Consider the following 6164-nt stretch of genomic DNA (forward strand, 5'->3'; position numbering starts at 1 on the left):
TTCAAATTTTTACTACTTTGTTAGAAAATGGTGAATGAGGCAATTCTTTTCTACTAGATCAATTTTTTTACTTGTGATTTGTATCAAGATACCTTTAGATGAAAATTGGAATGCAGTCAAAATGCGCTAAAACAGCATTCAAAATTTGTTTGCTAGTTAAATACTTAAGAAAAATAAGTTTTTTTTTTTTTTTTTTTTTAAATCAAAACCTGTTTTGCATTTAAAACCGAATTGTGAAACAAAGGACATATTATCTGTAGTTAGTGAATTGAAGTGATTGTTTCATAGGGTTACCATATTTCAGCAAGCAAAAAAGAGGACGGGAGGAGCCCCGCCCCCGTCCTGCCCTAGCCCCGCCCCTGCCCCTCCCACTTCCCGCCCCCTCAGAACCCCCAACCCTCCCCCCGCTCCTTGTCCCCTGACTGACCCCTCCTGGGACCCCTGCCCCTAACTGCCCCCCAGGACTCCACCCCCTACCTAAGCCTCCCTGCCTCTTGTCCCCTGACTGCCCCCTCCTGAGACCCTCCCCCCATCCTAACTGGCCCCCTAGGACCCTACCCCCTACCTGTCCCTTGACTGCCCCAACCCTTATCCACACCCCCAGACAGACCCCTGGGACTCCCACGCCCCATCCAACCATTCCCCACCCTCTGACAGCCCCCCCCCCAGAACTCCCCCCATCCCTGCTCCTTGTCCCCTGACCACCCCTCCTGGGACCCCTGCTCTTAACTGCCCTCCAGAACCCCACCCCCTACCTAAGCCTCCCCGTTCCTTGTCCCCTAACTCCCCCCCGACCCCACCCCCACCTGTACCCTGACTGCCCAAAACCTTATCCACACCCCCCCAGACAGTCCCCCCCAAACTCCCGACCCCTCCCCGCTCCCTGTCTCTTGACTGCTCCCTCCAGAACCTCCCTGCCCCTTCTCCGACCCCCTGGCCCCCTTACTCTGCCACTCAGACCAGAGTGCCGGGGAGGAGGAGCAGGGGGAGGAGCGCCAGACTGCCGGTGCGAACGGCCGGCTGGTGATCTGCGAATGCAGGGAGGGAGGGAGGGAGTGCTCTCAGCTGCAGGGGAGAGGAGGGGGAAGCGGAGGACGGGCTCTTTCTGTCTGTCGGAGCCCCATGTAAGTGGCACCATCCGGCCGGCTGCCCTGTTAGCCGCGCGCGCTCTGCATGGGGGGGGAAGTCCGGACATTTACAAATTCCCCCCGGACGCTATTTTTAACTCTAAAAGCCGGACATGTCCGGGGGAATCCGGATGAATGGAACCCTATTGTTTCATAGACTTGTAGAGTACATCTATACTGTAATAAAAGACCCACGCCATGGCTGCAGGATCGGGTCAGTTTACAGTAACTCCTCACTTAAAGTCGTCCCGGTTAATGTTGTTTCATTGTTACGTTGCTGATCAAGTAGGGTACATGCTCGTTTAAAGTTGTGCAATGCTCCCTTCTAATGTTGTTTGGCAGCCGCCTGCTTTGTCCACTGCTTGCAGGAACAGCAGCCCAGTGGAGCTAGCTGGTGGGTGGTTGGAACCAGGGTAGACCGACAGCCCCCCATCAGCTCTCCCTATCGGCTCCCCGCTCCCCTAAGTTCCCTGTGCAGCAGCTGCCCAACAGGCTAGCAATTGCAGCTGTCCCTCCCCCCACTGCCATGTGCTGCTCCTGCCCTCTGCCTTGGAGCTGCTCCCCAAGACTCCTGCTTGCTTGGGGGGGAGGGGGGGAGAAAAAGGGGGACTAATGTCACGGTGTTCCCCTCCCCCTGCTCCTGCACCCGTCTTACCCCATCTTCCATAGAGCAGAGAGGAAACACGACAGAGGGAGCTTGCAGGCAGCAACAGGTGCAGCTGCGGTCTGGTCTCAGCTTGCTGATCTAATTAACAAGGCAGTATACTTCTGACCCCACTCTTCATAATTAAAGGGGAAATGCGCATCTCTCTCTCAGGGTGTGTGTCTCTGTCTCTGTCTGCCCTCCCTCCTTTCCTACTGCCTTGTTTGAGAGTTTGAGAGTTAACCCTTGAGTGCTCAGCCAATTCCTAGTTCATCATTTAGCAGTAAGGCATTCCCTGGAAATATCCCACCCTCTGACTCCTTCACCTCAACCAAGCTTCACAATCATCACCACTGTGTACCAGTATTAAACTGTTTGTTTAAAATTTATACTGTGTGTGTGTGTGTGTGTGTGTGTGTTAGTCTTTTGTCTGGTGAAAAAAATTTCCCTGGAACCTAACCCCCTGATTTACATTAATTCTTATGGGGAAATTGGATTTGCTTAACATTGTTTCGCTTAAAGTCGCATTTTTCAGGAACATAACTACAACGTTAAGTGAGGAGTTACTGTACTTGGGCTTGCCGGACTTGGGTTACAGGCCTGTAGAATTGCTGCATAGATGTCCGGGCTCAGGCTGGAGGCTGGGTGCTGGGGTAAGGATCCTACCACTCGGCCCCCGGCCTGAGCCCCAATGTCTATGCAGCAGTTTTACAGTCCCGTAGTCTGAGCCCCGTGAGCTTGAGCCAGCTGACCTGACCCAGCCGTAGGTGTTTAATTGCTGCATAGACACATCCATAGGTTCTGGTCACTATGTCCTTCAAGATTTTAGAGCTAGTAGATCTCCTCACACCTTGTTTTTATTCGTACATTGGAAGAGAAAAGCAAAGGGTTTCCTTTTCTTCAACTTACTTCTAATGACCTAGTGATTTAAACTGAAATTGTTGAATAAATTGAAATGGAAAAAGTGTTCTTTCTGTACTTACAGAAGAGGTTACTGCGGTCAAAAGCTAGGTTAACATTTCAACAAATTATATGGTTCCAGGTGACTTGCACCACTTCAGTGGCTTGACTTTCTTCACAGCTTCAGAAGCAAACATGTGCTGCTTAAATACTACCTTTTCATTTAATTTAAATGATTTTAATAGATTTTTAGTAAGGTTAAGCCTGATGTAGGTTTTCATAATTTCAAATTTCATTGTCAATAGTTTTATTTTTAAAAAGAAAAATGTATTTAATTTAAATTTTAAAATATTTTTGATTTAAAAAAAAAAACACAAACATTTTCTCTACCCTGATCTGTACTAATATTTAGCAATTAGAGTGAAAAATTATATCTGTTCTTATCAGTTTAATATCTACTATTTGTAAGGTAATGTGTGGCCATGATCACGTGACAAAATTTTAAACAAGACAGAAATCTCAATTTCCTCATGAGCCCACTATTCCTCCTCTCTCCCAATTGTGCTCTCTCCCCCTTTCAGGGGGCCCCCTGTTTCCCTCCCATCCAAAAAAAAGTTAGTGGCTTGTTACTGAAAAGTGCTCAGCTATTTCTTCAGGACTTGTGGAGCAGCACTGTGCATTGTAATGGAGTTTCCCAGAAGGAGCCTGCAGACCCTGAGGGAACTACAGAAATAGCTCTGCAGTTTATCAATGATAGCTGTAACTGTAATAATTTATATGAGACCGCCAAAGTACCACTTATGAAGCTGAATACTGTTTAATTTCCCAAGGCAAGGTATATCATATTTTGAAAATAGAGAATCTTTTTACAAGAGCTTCTTGAAAAGGTTAGACTTTCGTTCTGTTTAGCATTATCTGGGTTTCACACTGGACATCTTCATTTCTGATTGTAGAAAAATGCACTATTTCATATCTTCAGGCAAACCATCTAGAAACTAGATGCAAAATTAAGAATGAGAATTCAGCAGATGGTTTGCTCAGTACTGTGGTAAACTTACTTCATTCATTGGGCAAGTTTCTCACTGATCATCATCTTATTGATTTCTGATTTAGTGGTTCGCATTTCTCCAATTCTTTCACTCCTTGTTGGTGACATTAGGTAAACTTTCTAAATGCACATGAGATTTAGTGACATCACTATGCTCGGTACGTTTAACATGCCACAGAAAATCAGCATTTTTCCTCAGAGTAGTGTATCTTTTTTTAACTTTAAAAGCTTTTGAGAGGTAGAGGTGTGTGTGTGTGTGTGTGTATATATGTATAATATAATATAAAAAATATTGAAAAAATTTATATATATCTAATGCTAGTGTTCACAGCACAGTATATTTGTGAGTATGGGTTCAGGATCTTCCTGTAATGCTTAAATTACAATCCTCCGAATACTTCAGTTATTGTGAAAAGCTGTCCAAAAGTTGGAAATCTTTGCAAAAAATACTTGACTGATGCTGCAGTTCTTGCAGAAGTGTTAGAATGTTCAGTCAGTCACATCATTTTGTTTGGTTGTAGAAAGTTGTAGATGTCGTCGGTGTTATAAACATATAATATGGTTCTCATTCTACATTTTTTGAAAATGCATTGTTCATCTAAAAGAGGTTTTGGGTGGGGGGATAAATGAGGAAAGCTGCCATCTCTCTATGGTATTTTAAGATGCTCACTTAATAAAATTTTAAAGAAAATTCAGTGGCTCAAAGGATGAATATGGAGCTTTTCAATTCTAGATCATGTTTGAATTTGTCTCAGGTCAGTAATGACTGAAATGTGATACCATCTGATGTCTATTAATCAGTCATTGTGGATGAATTTGGTCTTATTTCTCAGTGTATGTCCAAATCACACAACCACTGTTAACAGTTTGTTACCCTTGCTAGTGCTCTCAGGAAGCCAAGGATTGGATGAGCATAAAGAGAATTGCCCTCTCTTTCACAGGTCACTTGTTGAGGCACATTGTGGTGGAGACAGTGTGGAGAAGCTTGCCCCCGGTCTCAACTAGCCCAGCTCTACCTGTTCTGTGGCTTGATAAATGCCTTCTAATCTGGAACTTTTCAATACCACTAAATCCAATTAAAACAATAGATACATATAAATAAATATTCATTATTTTGCACTGTACTGTGGATTAGACTAGCCTGATATTTATCTGCCACTTAAATATTTTAACAGTAGTACCATTTTTTGAAAACATCTAACCGGATTGTGTTTCTTTTTAGTCTAGACTATTGTTGTAAGAGCAGGGGTATACAAAAACAAGTTTGATTTAGTTTGTGTGCACCATGGTTGCCTATTTTTCAGCATAGAAGGAGCTGGTTCTTGCAACCTTCTTTTGAGAAGCTCTGAAATCTCAAAATAATACATTCTAAGACCAGGCCCACACCACCGTCAAAGCAGCAGCGACACACATTGCACTGAGGATACCTGGAGCTCTCAAGGCAGCTGCAATGGAACGGGTTGGGGACAGGAAGCCAATCCAAACTTCTCCCAACTCTGAGGGCAGTAATTACTGTTTACCTGTCCCCAAATGCCTGGGGAGGGGGTAGGAAAGAGAGCTGAGGGCTATGCCCATGCAGCACTTGGGACCCTCACCCCCGCCCCCCTCAGTGTAATAGCCTTCTGCTGCTACTTAATGTAATTAGCCCAGTAGCTCAAGTGGTAGATTTGTGTAATAGTGCTGAATGTCAGAGTTCAAACCTTGCTGATCACTCACAATGGTGGAGGGCATGGTTTATTTTTGTTGTTTAGGGTTTTTTTTATACTTTTCCTTTAAATCAAACTAGGAAATTACATACAAAAATCTATGTGAAAAGTTGGCACTGCAACCTTAATTCTGCCCCTTGTACCTTCACTTTATGATACAGCCTTCAATTACATGATCATATGCTATTTTTCTACAGGACCCCTACATCATTTAGCATACAAGATGGATGCTAGCAGGCAGAATTAAGGTTGCATTGACAGCAGTAAATCTGGCACTTGCTAACTTTTGAGTTATTGACATGTAACCAAAACAATGTTGTTTAATGTAAGTTTTTGTATTAGAATATATGTGGCTCTGAGACTGTACATTGTACATGTGCACACACCCTACTCCATAAATTCATATGGTGCATTATTGAAATGAAAACAGTTCTAGTCCTAGAGGGGTTTCACAAGGGTGGGGGCAGGGCCAGTGCAACCATTTAGGCGACCTAGGCGGTCGCCTAGGGCACTAGGATTTGGGGGGCGCCATTTTCTTCGGCAGCGACCGCGGTGGCCAGATCTTTGGCCGCCCCGGTCACCGCCGGCATTTAGGCAGAGGGAGCTGGGGCAGTGGAGTGCGGGGAGGGCCGCCTGCAGCAAGGGGTTGGGGGCGGCACGCAGGGGAACTCCCCGCCTCAGCTCACCCCTGCCCCACCTCCTCCCCGAGCACGCCATGGCTGCTTCACTTCTCTCGCCTC

At 45.2% G+C, this 6164-nt stretch overlaps 1 protein-coding gene across 6 annotated transcripts in view; it reads left to right on the forward strand.

Annotated features, from left to right (window-relative positions):
- CEP44 (centrosomal protein 44) overlaps nt 1–6164 on the forward strand; it is a 35067-nt gene that overhangs the window by 22019 nt on the left and 6884 nt on the right. The gene's annotated exons all lie outside the window — the stretch shown is intronic.

Source organism: Terrapene carolina, unplaced genomic scaffold (assembly GCF_002925995.2).
Source record: "Terrapene carolina triunguis isolate 2854851 unplaced genomic scaffold, T_m_triunguis-2.0 Scaffold66, whole genome shotgun sequence".
In the NCBI taxonomy this organism is placed as follows: domain Eukaryota; kingdom Metazoa; phylum Chordata; order Testudines; family Emydidae; genus Terrapene; species Terrapene triunguis.